This window comes from Sminthopsis crassicaudata, chromosome 2 (assembly GCF_048593235.1).
Source record: "Sminthopsis crassicaudata isolate SCR6 chromosome 2, ASM4859323v1, whole genome shotgun sequence".
Classification (NCBI taxonomy): Eukaryota; Metazoa; Chordata; class Mammalia; order Dasyuromorphia; family Dasyuridae; genus Sminthopsis; species Sminthopsis crassicaudata.
Genome location: NC_133618.1, coordinates 603131515 through 603147948, shown reverse-complemented (window position 1 = coordinate 603147948; position 16434 = coordinate 603131515). Strand labels below are relative to the sequence as shown.

The window sequence follows — 16434 nt, the reverse complement described above, 5'->3', positions numbered from 1 at the left end:
AGAGAGATTATGAGTGAGAGTGGGGAGAAAGAGTTAGAAATAAAAGGAAGCCAGATAATACACGTTCTTTATGGCCAAGAAGAGGAATTTACGTCCTAAGCAGCAGACAGCCTTTGTTGGTTTTTAAACAGAGGAGTGACCTGATGAAAGCAGGGTAAGGAACATTAGTCTGTCAACACTATGTAGACTGGATTGGAAGAGAGGGAGATAGGAGTCAAGGAAGTCAGTTAATTAATTGGCTAAAGTAAGCCAGACATTAAGTGGTGAGTGTCTTTAACTGAAGGAAGTGTGGTGGGAAGGGAGAGAAAAGCAAGGATACTTGAAATATTTCAAATAGACAGGATTTAATGAATAACTGGATGACAGGGAAGAAGCAATGAAATGAGTTAAAGATAACTTCAAATTTTATAGCCCAGGAGATTGGGAAAATGGTGATGCCTTTTATTTTTGGAATAATATTTTATTTTCCCAAATTACATACAAAACAATTTTTAACATTTGTTTTTGAAAAATTTCAAGTTCTAAATTCCCTCCCTCCATTCTCCAAAACCCCTCCCTGGGATGGTAAAAAATTTGATATAGGTAATACATGTGCAATCATGCAAAACTTATTTCCCTATTATTTACGAAGGAAAACATAAACCAAAAAAAAAAAAAACCCTCAATGAAAACAACAAAGTGAAAACTAGGATGCTTTGATTGGCACTGAGATTCTTTTAATTCTTTCTCTGGAAGTAGATAGCATTTTTCATCATTAGTTCATTGGAATTATAGTTGTATTTCTGAGAAAAGTTAAGTCAATATAGTTGAACATTGAACAATGTTGCTATTACTGTGTACAGCATTCTCCTGGTTCTGTTCACTTCACTTTGCATCAGTTTATGTAACTCTTTCCAGTTTAAAAAAATATCCTGCTTATAGTTTCTTATGGAACAATAGTATTCCATTTCAATTGTATGCCATAATTTGTTTAGCCATTCCCCAATTGATAGACATCCCCTCAATTTCTGATTCTTTGTCACTAGAAAAAAAGGTGTTTTAAATATTTTTATACAGATTATGTGTGTGTATATTTGCATATATGTAAAATCATTCTATATATAGTTATACTTATCAGTTTTTCTCTGGATGCAGATAGTGTCTTCCTACATAGGTCCTTGTGGCTAATTTGGATATTTATAATAGTCAAATTTTTCTATGTCCCTTTCAACATTTGTTGTTTTTCAAACTTTTATTATTGTAGCCAATCAGATCAGTGTAAAATGATACCTCAAATCTGATTTAGCCTATGTTTCTCTATTCAATAATTATTTAGTGCATTTTTTTCATTACTATAACTTGTTTTGATTTCTTTATCTAAAAATTCCTGTCATATCCTTGGATCATTTGTCAATTGGGGTATGTTGCAAAGTTCTTTATATATTTGAGATATGAAATTTTCTGAGCAACTGTCTATAATTCCCTTCCCTCAGTTTTCTGCTTTCCTTCTTCTCTGGGCTATTTTTTTTTTTATTTGTATAATTCCTTTTTAACTAAAAGTATCCATTTTGCTGATTTTATTCTTGCAAAAACTCAGGGAGGTAGGTGCTATTATTGTTCCCATTTTACCGATAGGATAAAGAGAAGTTGTGGCTTGTCCTAAAGCATATATACAGCATGAAACTGCAACTGTAAGTTCAGTATCTAGAAATGAATCCTTTCCTCTGTCCTGTTTTTGGATTTATAGGGACTTTCTCTTTTACCTTCCTATATAGGACCATTCCTCCCAACCCCCTTTCCTATATCCCACACTCTTTGAGAGAAGTCTTCTTTCTATTCATTCACTCACAAGAAGAACAGCAGGAACAGTGAGGGTGGAAGGGTTTAGGATGCAACTGATGGCTTGTAATTGCAAGGGATAATTAAAGCATTATCACCATCAATGTGTTTATTAAACTTGCAGGAGCTATTCTAGAAGAATCATACAAAAATCAAATGTCTAAACTCTATTAAATAAAATCAATGGTTTTATGCAAGAGCCAAAACAATATTTAGGTTTTATTTTCAAAATTGAAGTGGAAAAATTAGGCTGTGTGAAGTGAAAAATAGAAAGTTATGTTTCCTTCTTTTTTCCTCAAAAATTTTTTAAAAGAAGCCAGTTGTCAAACATTATTGTAATAGACAAATATTTGCCTGACAGCAAAATAGCCTTTTGCTACTTTTAAATTGTTTATCAAAGAAAAACATTTAGCTGAAAAGGAGATGTCTCAGAAGCTAATTCTCAAGAACCTCTTCTAGAGGCATATCTTAACTCATGTCCTACATTTCAATTTATAGGCTTACTTGGAATAGTTTAATGAAGCCTCCATCAAACAATATTTGTTAAATCCTGGGGTTTCAGACAACAGTTAATCATCACATTAAACTAGCCCAAGGCATAGCCCTGAAGACATGCCTTTGACATTTATAATTCAGAGGCCTAAAGACCTTAAAGACCTAGACAGAAGTTTATCTGGGAGTCCAAGATGACAAAAGCCTGAAGGTGTCTGGAATGGTGGGTGGGGCAAGAGGTAGAGGCCATTGGATTAAAGACTTTACTAATCAGTCTCACTTACCATAATTTGTTTTAGAAAGAAACTTAAACTGCCCTTTCATATTATTCTCCAAACTCCAATTTAAAGAAAAGGAAAGAAAAAGAAAAGAAAAGAAAAAAGGAAAATATCCCCACTTTGCCTATTAAGCCCAGAGAGATTGTCACTAAATTGGTGTTTGTCAAGAAGTTGCTCTCTCTGAAAGGTACATACATGTAACAATCTGAGAGAAGCTGCACTGGCTGAAGCTCGATGGAACGAGGTGTTCTTCCCTGTGCCCTCAAAAAACTCCGTTCACGTAGAGTGAGTTTACGGACTGGGTTCATCTCCATGACATCTGGGTGCCTCACTTGTCTCATCTGTAAAATGGAGAACTGAATAGTCACATGCTTCTTATAATAATAAAGAAAAGAATCACTTTCCTTCAGTTATTATGTGCATTAAACAGTCCTCAAGCACGGAGGCCATCATTTAGTAAGCACCTATTGTGGGTCATTCAGTAATAGATACTAAGACAAAAGCAAAATAGTTCTTGAGTTTATTCAGGGAGTGAGAGATCTATCAATACACAATATTCATACACACATATGTATTTGTAGCTACACACACATATAAAACTGTATATATGTATATACTTAGGTATACAGATATATGCAAAATGTATAGAACTGGATAACAGTATTTTTGGAGGATTTGAATTGTATATCCAAAATTAAAGTGGAAAATTTTAGCCAGTTAAGAGGGTTATTTTTTTTTCTCTTTCTCCTCCAATAATTTTAAAAGAAGCCAGCTGTAAAACAATTATAATGGACATTTACCTGACAGCAAAGTAGCGTTTTGCTACTTTTAAATTGTTAAAGAAAAATATTTAGCTGAAAAAGAGATGTTTCAGAAGCTAATTCTCAATAACATCTCTTAGGGACATATGATAACTTGGGCATCTTGGGGAAGCACTAAGAGCTCTTTACATTTTTATTTACTTTATTCTATCGTTTTTATTAAATTCTTCAGTTTTTCAAATGACTCCTCGTCTGTAAAATCCTCGTGAACCCTTCCCGCTCCCGATCCTAGACATACCCTTGTTCGAGAGTGCCTGATTGACATATTTGATGGGATTTGATGGTGGCTGTTCATCTCCAGATCTATCTCTTGGTGGGTCAGTTCCGCTAGGCTGGTGAAACACGGAGCTTCACTTACATATGGTGGGCAGTTCCATTACAGGACCCCAACACTCTTTTTCCTCTATTTTACCAATGCAAAACTATAGAGTTCTTCCGAACCCCCACCCCCACCCCAACTGAAAAGTGTCGGGAGCTGAGAGAGCGGAGCTGCTCTGTGTAATTCGATCTCCAGGGATCGAGGAGCCAGGATTTCTCAGGGACTCCTCCGCGGCCACTGGCCAGAGCTCAACTGAAGGCAGCTGCAGCTGCGGGCCCCCCTTTGCGGCCGTGGACTCCCGGTGTCACTGCTCCCATTCCCCCCTCGCCGGCCCCCTCCCCTCCCCCCTCCGTCCTCCTCCCCCTTCCTTCGGAAGCGCTGAGTAAGCCCAGGGCTGGGAGGGTAGGGACTAGGAGCTGCCGAAGCAGAGTTGGGGGTATGTCCGGATCCAGCTACAAGTGCCCCGAAGCTGCAGCCGCCTCTGCGAGGTGAGGGGGTCCCAGGCTGGGCCGGGGTGGGAGCTGAGGTGCTCCGCGGAGAGTCTGAAGGGATAGAGGGGCATTTAGATGGGGATGGTGGCGGGCAGACTGAGGATTCTCTGGCATCAGGTTCCCAGGTAGGGGGCTATCCACAGAAATCTCTAAGCACCTTGTTGGTCTGAGAAGAGGGAAAAGTGAATGCAACTTCTTCACTTCCTCCGCTGAGAAGGCATCCATCTGAAGCTCGGCTGCTGCTCAGTTGGATGGAGGAAAGGAAGACTGGGTGGATCAGGTAACCAGTGCGGGTGATGAGTGCGTGGGACATTTGAAGAAAGAGGGGGCCGTGGGCCTCGGAGGGGAGCTCAGAAGGGCTCAGGCAGCGTCAGTTTTCCAGGGGCGCTCTCCGGAGGCTTGGCCCACCCGCAGGCAGACAGAGAGGGGTCCTGAGTTCCTAGTTCCGGATGCTAGACGGAGCTCCGCCGGGAGTCCCGTAGCCAACTTGCGCTTCCCAGAGAGAAGCGCAGTCCGAAGGTGGATTGGACAGTCGGCTTCCTATTGACCTAGATTTCTGCCAGCACCGTATTGTATCCAAAAGGAAGAACCGGTGCCCGGCTTCACTAGAAATCAGACCAAGCAGGACTCTGCTAGCAGCGATTCGGAAGCCGGGAGAGGCAGGCAACCTTCTTGGCTGACTCCTCTGGATTCTCATGGGGGCTCGATCGTAGGGAGATCCCCGTTGGTTTTCCGATTTCCTGGGATTTCCAAATACAAATCTCATTTCCTCTGGGTTCTTTCTTTTAAACTTGTGTCTTTTTCACTAGAGGAAAAGAGTTACTTTTTGCTTGTGATATGAGGTAATTGAGTTATATTAAAATTGTTTTAAACTTTGAAAGGTTTCACGATTCCCTTCTTAAGCTGAATTCAAAGCACAGCAATTGCTCTAGAAAATTGCTTAAGAAAGTGACCTAAAATGTTTTCGTGTATTTCAGGAGGGATATGTAACTAAGATGTTCCCAACTTGGAGACAAATGTCATTATCTAGAGTACTTGGTCTTGCAATTGTTTGATGGATTTATCATATACCATTGTATATTAGGGTATCTGTTTTTGTGTTTTAACCCTGTGATATAATGTGAGCTCCATGAAGGCAAAAGCTACATCTTATTTAACTATTCCTCCAAGCACCTGGCATAGTACTTGTGCAAAGTTGACTTTTAATTTTTGTTGAATAAACTCGTCGTGCTTGGATGCATGAGTCATATTTGCAGTAGGTCAGGTAGAACACACTGTTTCCTTAAGCACTGGGAGGAGTTTAAAAAAACTTTTTTTGGGGGGGATGGTATTATGCAATGATTTTCACAATTCTGAAACATTTAAAAAAAAATTATAATTTGAGTTTACAAAGCTAGGTGGCGCAGTCGATAAAGTGCCCAGACAGGAGTCAGGAACACTAGTCTTCCTCTGTTCAAATCTAGCTTCAGACACACTTACTAGCTCTGTGATCCCTGGCAAGTCACTTAGCCCTGTTTGTTTCAGTTTCTCATTTGTAAAGTGAGCTGGAGAAAGAAATGGCAAACCTCTCCATTAGCTTTGTCCAGAAATCTCAAATGGGGTCCCGAGGAGTCAGACACCACATAACTTGACCAATTAAAATTTTATAAGATTTTGGTTTAGTGCTGGAAGGGACTTTACAAGTCACTGAATCATTTTACAATTGAGTAAACAGAGATCCAGAGATTATTTCTTATTCAGTTACTTAACCAAGGGTAAAGGAAGGGAATAAATGGTATAGTCTGGGATTTGAACTTTCCTTGTGATGCTGAGTTTATCACTCTTCCTACCTTGCCAAGTTAGTACATTTTGGTAAAACGATTGTATTTTGAGTACAATGAATTAAAGACTGAGAAGTGCCATATATGTACATATATTAATGGTTTCTCAGACATATTCAAATCAGATACAGATTGAATATTACAATATAGGAAGGTTATTTTTTGACTTAGCAGTTTCTTGGAATGAGAAAGATACCCATTTTTCTGTGCTATAATTTGTTTTTCCATAACAATAACAACAAAACTATCATGCCAGAAATAGCTTCTGAATGGGCAGCAGTCACTGTTGACCACAGATTATCACCAATGGCTCCTCAATTTTTTGCCACTGCAAAAAGTTACCATAAATATTTAAAACATATTTCCCCACTTCCTTTGATATCCTTATTGATTTTACTGGGTCAAAGGATATCTGAATATAGTTTAGGAACTTTTGGAGCACAGTTCCTAATTGCCTTATGAAAGGCTAATTCACTGCTCTACCAAATAATGCATTATTGTGCCTGTTTTCCCACAGTCTCTAATATTTATCATTTTCCTTTTTTTTTTAAATCACTTCTGTCAATTTAATGTGTTAGATGAAACTTCAAACTTGCTTTAGTTTCTCTATTAGTGATTTGGAACATTTTTTTTTTCATATGGCTATAGGTAGGTTGGATTTTGTCCATTACTTGTTACTTGTTCATATCAATTAGGGAATGTTTTTAGATGATGTAGAACTGGTAATAGGGTACCTGGAGGTCACCTAAACCACACCACTTATTTTTATGGAAGAAGAAATTGAATTTCAAAGAGGAGAAGATAATTTCCAGAAACCACAGCTCATAAAGATAAAGATCTGCAAGGGACTTTAGACAGCATTTAATACAATCCCTCATTTTATAGATGGGAAAACAGATTCAGATAGACTGGTGATTTACTCTTAGTCTCAGCAAGTAGCTTAAGTAGGATTTGAACCCACTTCTCACTCCAAATCTAGGCTTATTTTCACAACATTGCCTTAGTCACAAAATAGATTATGACAAAATGGGTTCTAAAATTTAGAAAACCTAAATTTCTTACCTAATACTCTTGTTTTCATATAGCACTTCCCTATTTGTTGCCAAAGTATAGAATCTTAAGATTTCAAAGGTGAAAAGGACCTTAGAAAACATCTAGTCCATCCTTCTGCCTAACATTATTGAGATAAATCATTCAAATCCATGCCCTTCATTCACAAATGATACTTTTTATGCTTTGGGGGGGGGGGCTTTATGCTTTTTGGGAAAAGGAAACCATCTAATCTTATTCCATTGGCATAGAGAGCTCCCTTTACTAGTGTAAATCAGCAACTGTTGTATAACTTATAGTCTTAAAGTCACTTGTATCAGTGGTGGGAGAGAAGATGTACAGTTAGTTTCCTATCTACTATTGTACAACATTTCATTCTTTCTTTATGAAAGTTGAAACAATATTAGTAATGATCTACATCTATATACATTGTAGTACTTAGTTTGATTATTTGATGATTTTATGCAGTTCATGAAAAGTGAATGAAATAACATTTCCTTTGGAATAGAACTAGTTAGTAAGTCAGAATTAGCTAGTTAGGTAGGTAGAATTTAATGAAGTATAGGAGAAGAATTGCTCTCTTCACATCATTTTGCCATTCTGGTTTCATAGTGCTGTTGATCATTCATATTATAAATTTGTTGGTCAGAAATGCCTAGTTTAGTTTAGTTTCAAAGATGTTTTCCAGTTTATATTAGCTTTAGTTTCTGTATTTTCTTCTCTTTATTCCTTTAAACTTAGATCTAAGTTGTCACTATTGATATTGATGGATGGATCTATTAGTAATTATTAGTTATTATTTTTATCAGTTGCCCCCAACTTTAGCATTATCTTAGTAAGCTTTATTTAAAACTTCATGCTTCAAAAATGACTTGGCATGCAAGCTGGGGTTTGTTTATTGCATTATTAAAAGAAAGGATTATCAAAATGTAGTTGGCTGCTTTTCAGTCACCTTTAGCCAAAGAAGGGTATTTTGTCCACTCTAGTTGAATATTGATGCATTCTTTATCTTTAGCCAAGCATTTTGTGTTTATATTTAATATAAGCTTGAAGTCTAAGATCTTAGAACTTAAGAAAAAAATCTTTAGATAACCAATCTAGTCAAAACTTTATTTTTATTATTGTAGAAAGTAGGGTCCAAATCCTATTGTAAAGAAGTTCTGAAAATATGCTAAGATCTGGCCAGTTCAGTGCTAATTGCAAGTTATGTTGCATATAATTTATATGTTTTAATTTTATATGCTTAAAACTTGTCCTTAAAATAGTTTAGTTGTTTAATTTAGAAAACTAAATTCAGTCATAAGAGAATGGCTGATTCAAGCATATTGTCTTTTAGTTTGCATCAAGGGAAATCAACTTTGTTGTGATGTCTATTTAATATTGTGCATGATGGTGAAAAGGTGAAAAATGGGAAACTTGGAAAATCACATGAAACTCTTAGAAATAATAATAATGATGGTAACTGACATTTATATTATGTTTTAAAGTTTATAAAGCATTTTACATACATATACTGTCTCATTTCATCTTCACAATGACTCTAGAGAAATAGAACTTTGATAGAATGATGGATAGATAGACATGGTAGATGTTATCTCCATTTTACATGAAGAAAGTGCAGCTGAGAGGATTTAAATAATTGCTCATGGTAACACAGATATTAAGAATTGTTTCTCTTGACTCCCAGGCTTTCTATTGCCTCATAATAAATTACTACCATCTGTTGAATCCTCCTTAAGAGATTACTTATTTAGTTGCCTAGGAATCCAGGAGAGAGGAACCTTTTCTCCCTTTATGCCTTTTCTTCATTGGGGATCCTTCTCACCATTCAGGATTATACCTAAATGAATAAATTGCTGTACCTACTCACATATTGGTGATAAGGCTATGATAAAAAGATAAATGTGGCAGGTATGTGTGGCAGTGCATACAACACTGGGCTTAAAGTTAGGAAGAATCATCTTTATGAATTCAAATCTGTTCTCAGATGCTTCCTAGCTATGTGACCCTGTGCAAGACACTTTCTTTATATGGACATCAAGTAGTATTAAGTTTGCTGCAGTTTCCTCATCCGTATATGAGCTGGAGAAGGAAACAGCAAACTATCTTGCCAACAAAACTACAATTGGGGTGAAGAGTCAGTCATGACTAAAGTGACAGGACAACAATAAAAGGAAGACATCCACCTCTCTAGTTATTAACTTTAACTATCTTCTTTACTTTTCTCTGTGTTATATACTACTTCTTTACCCTTCCCCTCAAGTAACATGTAGGCAAAACTCGAACTACAGGGGCAGCTAGATGGCACAATGGATAGAGTGCTGGCCTTGAAGTCAGGAAGGCCAGAGTTCAACTGTGACTTAGATACTTAACAATTCCTAGCTGTGTGACCCTGGGCAAGTCACTTAACCCCAATTGCCTCAGCAAAAAATAAATAAAAATAAAAATCCCTAACTACAAATCATGAATGTCCATATGATCTCACATGGGTTAAAGTCACTGCCTTTAATATTCTTTTGAGTCAGCCATTCATCTCTCCAAATCTCAGAAGACCAGGAGATATTATAGAATGTTTCCTGTACATAAAAGAAAGAAGAGAGCTTGGTATTTTTGAGTAACTGTTCAGTATTAACAGTCACTATATTGAATGTATAGAAGACATGAACCCATAACTTTCAAATTTAATTCTGAAGAGCAGGATGTATCCTCAAATCAGCATGAAAAATTGCCATGTATATGTTTATCATGTTGAATGTTTCAATATTATAATTACCTTAGAATCTAATACATTTTAAGTTCCTTCTAGACATTTTTAGGTGAGTTACTATTTTCTAACCCCTAAACTATATTCACAAGACAGTTGAAGATAGACCTACCTGTTTGTTGCACATAAACTCTGATTTCAATTGGTGTTTTTTGTCAATTTCCATGGAGAGATAGGTGAACTGATTTGCCTGAGAAAATACACAGCTGCATGAGTGACCCCATTCCAGACCAGTTGAATCATTTGATTTAGTAATTTCATCTCTTTGAAGCTGTGGCTTCAAAAATAAACAGGCCAGAGGACATAACAGGAGTTGCTTTAAAAAAAAAAAAAGGTAAATCATTTTAAAGGAAGAAGCCAATGGCTTCTTCACTTTTCAAAGACAAGTCAATTAAGCAAATGAGTATCAGTTGTCTTAATAACAGATGGTCAGAATGAAAGAAATCACTGGCACCATATTGAATAGAAGCTGAGGTCAAGAGTGGGATGCATTTACTGTGAGACTGTAGTACTGAAAGCTTAGTTCAAGCTGATATCAAATTAGTTGAAAAATGGGAAATTGGCCAATTAAGGGAACTATTTAGTGATATCATGGCTATTTGATTTTTCTAACTAATTTGAGCTGTATAGACATAAATTAATCAGTTTACTGGGAAAATAAAATTAAACGAACTATTTTATTACATCATAGCCATTTGATATTTCTAACTAATTGGACTAAATGGAAGGTATAACTTTAATCAATTCAATAGGGAAAAACCAAATAAACTAAGTGAATGTTTCCCCTACTCCCACCTTTCAGCTGATTATTATAATTAGCCTATGAAACATTCAAATCTGCATGCTTGGAAATGATTCATTGATTGAATAGATATTTGAAATTCAAATATCCAGTGGGATCTGGCACATACCTTCAACAAGTATTTGTTGAATGGAATTGCAATGATGTCTGACTTTTTTTACTTTTCACCTCCAATATAGGAAAATGTGAAAAATTCAGCCAACTCAATAATTAATGGAAGTCATACTTATATAATGTTAAAACATGCAATCTAGTCTAACCAGCTAGAAGAGTCAGTTAATTTATGTTTTGATGTAATTTCTATTACATGATCAATTGACATCTCATTGATATAGCCTATGTTAATCCAAAACCAAATGACTTGATGTTTTTAATCTTTAACCATTTGGTTGTTTCATAGTGCTTCCTTGTTCTTCATTTATTTTCTTTTATTGATAAAGTGGTCAATCTTTCTGCTTTGAAATCTTGACTCCTAGGATATTCCAAGATATTTCAAAGCATTTAAAACCATATTTATTCAACAGTACAAACATTCAGAGCATCTTGATGATACAGTGGATAGAGTGAAAGGCCTGGAACCAGGAAGACTTTTTTCCTGAGTTCAAATCTTACTTTGGACCCTTCTAACTATATGACCCTGGGTGAGTCCCTTACCCCTGTTTGTCTTAGTTTCCTTATCTGTGAAATGTGTTGGAGGAGGAAATAGTAATCCACTTTCTTTGCCAAGAAAATCCTAAATGGGGTCAGAAAGAGTCAGACATGTCGGTAAATGACTGAACTACAATAGCAAAAAGTACAATTATACAGTACTTCAGAACAGCTTTTGATTTCATATGGGTATTTCTCTACCATCAGTTATTATAACATCTCTGTATCACTACCATTTTTAGCTTTATTTTCTTATTCAATGCATTCATTCATTCATTTGGCCAGGAAACATTAATGAAGTACTACATGTTAAGGCATAGTCCTAGGCACTGTAGTTACAAAAATCAAGAGTATTGACTTCAGAGCTTTTATATCATTTTGGAAGAGGTTCAAGATATAAAGAGATAAGGATACACATGATTTGAAGAGAGAAAGATCCCTAAGAACTACTCTTGCATGGTGAAGGACTGCTTGTGGAACATGGTGCTGGGCTGAAATGGCAGAGGAAAGGAAACTAAGCATTCCAAGAGGCAGAAATGAGGAGGAAGTGAGGGTATTTCAGGGAGACAACTGTTTAAGAGTCATTGAGGTAGGTGATGCCATTTAGGAACTAGGCCAGTTTGATTAAAATCTAAAGTGTGGCAGTTCATTTCCTGGTGCTTGGGCCTCTGCTAGCATACGATTTTAAAAAAGGAAGAAATTTTAAATGTTTTTACTTAGTATTTGGCTGTCATATGGGAAAGAAATATGATTTAAATGGCATACATATGGGACTGATAGACTCAATCTAAATGACTCATTTGGATTTTGATTTTCATGTCTGATTTTCATTTTTAAAAAAGGCCAAATACATGTACTGTTTCATTATTATTCCCTCTCACACTCTATGGCTCAGCCATAATTGTAGCTATCTGTGGAAGCCCCTCCATCTTTTCACACATTTTTCCTTGCCTGGATTATTGTACCTCTTCATTACTGGCTCTGGGATCCCTAGATCCTTTCAAGATAGCTCAGGTGTCCTCCCTACCCCCATGGGACCTTTCTTCATTCCTTCAGTTACTAGAATTTTTCTTTTCTATCAATATTCCTTATCTGTGTACATTTTGTATCCCCCAATAGAATGTCAGCTCCTTGAAGAAGGAGCTCAGCCTTCTACATGGTAGGTGCTAAACAAACATTTATTGAGTTTAATGATCTTTCACTTTTGCTAGTTTAATAATCAAATCAAATCATAGGTACTTGGATTATGACCTTCAGTATTTCATCTGATTGATGAAGCATCTTTTTTACTTTGAATGTTGTTTAACTCTGATCAATTTGTATATAACTTCAGAAAATTCTCTCATAGACTATTTCTTTTAGTATTTTTTTTCTCATCACATTTTATTGTTTTTCTACAAAATCAGTATTTTTTTTAACTGGCCTATACTCTCCCGTATTGTTTTAATTTCAAAATCCACATAGCATCTGTGATTGATAGAGGTCATTATTCTTAGTTATTACTACACATTGAAATTTGATGAGAGATACTTTTCCTACACATTTTTTTTCACAGCTCTCATAAGAGTTAGGGAGGGCACAGTACAGGGCATGGAAACTAGCTGAGAAAACTTTTCCATGAAGATTCTACTCATATCCAGCATGAAACCAAAGGGCTACTTCTCTATGTAGCAGGGATAGTAATGAAAGATTTGAGGAGTCCAGTGAGTTTTGATATCATAATCAGGAAACCTAAGGAAGTTCCTTTAGAGCTCTTTGTTTCAGGAGCAGTTTTTTTTTCAAATCCACATAAAATAAATTTTTTTCCATGTAGAAAAAGCCCATCACTTGTACCTGGATTATTAGATGGAGTAGTTCACATGAGGCTTAGGATGTGAATGCCTTAGTCTATGCTGAAGAATTTTCACAGCCATAAACTGCCGGACTGGCAAATATCTTCACTGGGGTGATCTAGAATGTGAATAGACCAAATAAATCGTCTTTATGGTTACAAAAACTCAAAATATTGATGATGGGCAGGGGTCTCATGCTTATATATGAAAGGTCACAAGTGACACCACGAGCCATGTCAGACTTAGTATGATCTTATTTAACAACAAAAGGATGCTCCATATGATGGGATTGAGTCTTACAAGTAATTTCTCTTTCATTCTACCTTCTACCCTGATTTCATTATTTAGGTGGTATGCTTCAACTTTTGTGTTAATTTCATCCAAAGCAGGAAAAAATAGAGAATAATTGAGATAGATGATATTGATCTGAGAGTTTCTATAGATGGACTGACAAGACCACATTTATGTGACAAAAATAGTTAAGTGAGGAATGGAGTGGGCTGGGAAGTAGAGAAGTCAATGGTTCAGAGAAGAGTTCCCCAAAGATGGGGGAGACTGAGGAGAGAATGGCAGCACAAGGTTCAGAAGATGATGAGACTGTGAGCCTCATGTTTCTGTTAAAGGTTAGAGGGAAGCAGATCTATGAGATGGAAACTATAGATAGTTTCTGAAGGATTCTGAAGGAAGGGGGTGGGAGGAGTAAGAGTAAGATCTGGGCTAAAGAGAAGGGTCATGAAGGCTGATAGTTATCTCACAGGGGGAGGGAGTCTCCTGGGAATGGAAAGTTTCCCCTAGAAGGATTCCTCCTTCAAAGTAGTGTTCTAGGGCAAAGCTCTAGTTGCTTTGTTTTAATTATGACTTTGATAAAATGCAATTGGTGATAATATTTTATTCCCTCTCCTCATATTTTGGGAAAAGAAGTGGCTTAATGTATGATGGTAAGAATGATGAATTCAGAATCAGAGGACCTGAGTCCAAATCTATATGACCCTGGGAAAACCACTTAACCTGTCTGGGCTTCAGTTTAAAATAATTAAAATGAAAAAGTTGGACCAAATGACAAAGAAAGGGATTTCCAAATAAGTGATCCTTCATGTAGCTGATGATTTAAATTAATTGAAATAATCAAATTGACCATATACGATGGCTATTCCATATAGAGGTGGAACCCAGAAGATCTCAAGTACAAGCTATCATAGTTTTATTTGATACAGAAATCAGTATCTACCTTACAGATATTAATTGTTATATATTTTGATTGGAGTATTAAAGAAGATTAGCTAACCATCTCTAATTATATTTGACAGTTTTTGCTTAAGATGTAATTTGACAAAACAACAACTCTGTAGCCAGAATCAGCAAGTTTTTAATTGAGACTGTAGGAAGTAAAAATCTATTTTCGTGAAGTTTCTTTTTGTTTTTCCCATGCAAGAATGTGATACTAGCCTCTCTGGGCTGCTGAAGATCATCAAGCTTCCAGCTGTGTTGCTTTGTGACAATCCATGTGGGTGGTGTGGGTCATGAGAGAGGTGCAGAAGACTTCAATTTGGCACAGTGTGGCGTCATCAGCTTCTGAGTTAGTTGTGTCACGGGAGACCAGCAATGTTGTTTTCTGTTTTCTGAGCCGATTATCCCATTATCTCATTTCCTCTTTGAATCTTGGATTTGAGTATGCCCACTAGACCTGTATGTTATTACTGTTAATTCCTCCTAAAATAAGTATATGGAACCTCACATGTGCAAGAAAGAAATTTCCTATAAAGGGATTTACCTCCTCCCATGACCTTGACCTCCCACTGTAGTATCAGACTCTGGCCAACTAAGATAGGTGATAGGAAAGCTCCAATGAAACATCTCTGCTTGAATAAGACAGACATGACATTTTCTCTAACAAGACAGGAAGGAGAGAATTAGTGCAAAGTAGAATCAATGAATCACAGAATTTCAAAGTTGGAAGAACAACAATCAGGGAGTGAATGAAAAACAGTTATACCATGTGTCACACACATCATCTACAATCACTCCTATTTTATTCTGGAAAATATAGAATCACAGAATTTTAAAGTCATACATGATTTCATAGATCTCTGGGGAGGGGAAGGCCAAGGCAGGAAATAACTGATCACCATGTGCTCTTAAATCACAAAGGAAATCATAAAGCCAATATAACACTTTGCTATGTTTAGATGTGGAGTAATGAAACCTCTGCTTTACACATCATCCATTGCTGGTGCTGAAATATGGAAAGGATTGGCTTCTGTTTTGAAATATATCTTCATTTGTTTTAATCATCAAGAATGAGGTTTCTGTGTTTTCCAGGAACCAATAATTCTAGATAACAATTTCTAATCCCTCTTCAGTTCCAATGATGACAACATGTACCCTGAAAATATAATAGAGTAGGGATATCATTCAAGCCCATATGAATTATTTTAATTGCTATGGCTTTTGTCAAGTCGTTAATTTCATTGGACTGGAAGGTAGGAATCATTTATGTTTTTCCCACTACTAGATTGGAAACTCCAAGAGGAAAAGAACTTGTCAAGTTGGTTTAGTGGGTAAACAATTGATTTTTTGTTGTAATCTCCAAAGAATATAGATAACTTTCTTGATTCCAGGTGGTGGAAAATCTATGATCTAGAGAGAGTGAGTATTGGAATTTAGGAAACTTGTTATTGTTGGTTTTCTTCCTGGTGTAATGAAGGAACAATACATGTGGTTAATTGTAGGGGTGTTTAAATGTTTTCCACATTAAAATGGGAGCTTCCTGAGGACAGGCTATGTTTTTTTCCAACTTCTGCTTTTTTATTTTAAATTTTAAAAAATTAACTAGCTAGTTAAATTTTTCCCAGTTTCATTCAAAATAATTTTTACATATTTTTAAGATATTTGAGTTCTAGGTTCTCTTCCTTATTTTTACCCACAGTTAAGAAACTACATGTGAAGTCATACAAAATATTTGTTTTTCACAGAAGTCAAGCTATGAAAGAAAAGATAGATTTCCCACCCTGGTGAAAATGAAAACCCTCAAGAAAAATTAAGTTAAAAAAGAGAGAGAGAGAGAGAGAGAGAGAGAGAGAGAGAGAGAGAGAGAGAGAGAGAGAGAGAGAGAGAATGCTTCATTATGTATTCAGGCACAATCAGTTATTTCTCTGGATATGGATAGGATTTTTCATCATAATTCCTTCAGAGTAGTTGTGGATAATTGTACTGCTGAGAATAGCAAAGCCATTCACAGCTGGTCATCCTGGAATATTGCTATTATTTGTATGCAGTATATTTCACTTTGTTCATGAAGG

At 36.3% G+C, this 16434-nt stretch overlaps 1 protein-coding gene across 5 annotated transcripts in view; it reads left to right on the top strand.

Moving 5' to 3' along the window:
* The first annotated feature begins 3899 nt into the window (after positions 1–3899).
* SLC16A12 (solute carrier family 16 member 12) overlaps positions 3900–16434 on the top strand; it is a 115701-nt gene continuing 103166 nt past the window's right edge. For 2 of the 5 annotated variants that reach the window (XM_074295816.1, XM_074295813.1), the window contains exon 1: positions 3901–4216. The gene's annotated coding sequence lies outside the window, so the exon portion shown is untranslated. Of the gene's footprint in view, positions 4500–16434 lie in introns of all 5 variants that reach the window. The other 3 variants (XM_074295814.1, XM_074295817.1, XM_074295815.1) reach the window with 3 other exon arrangements.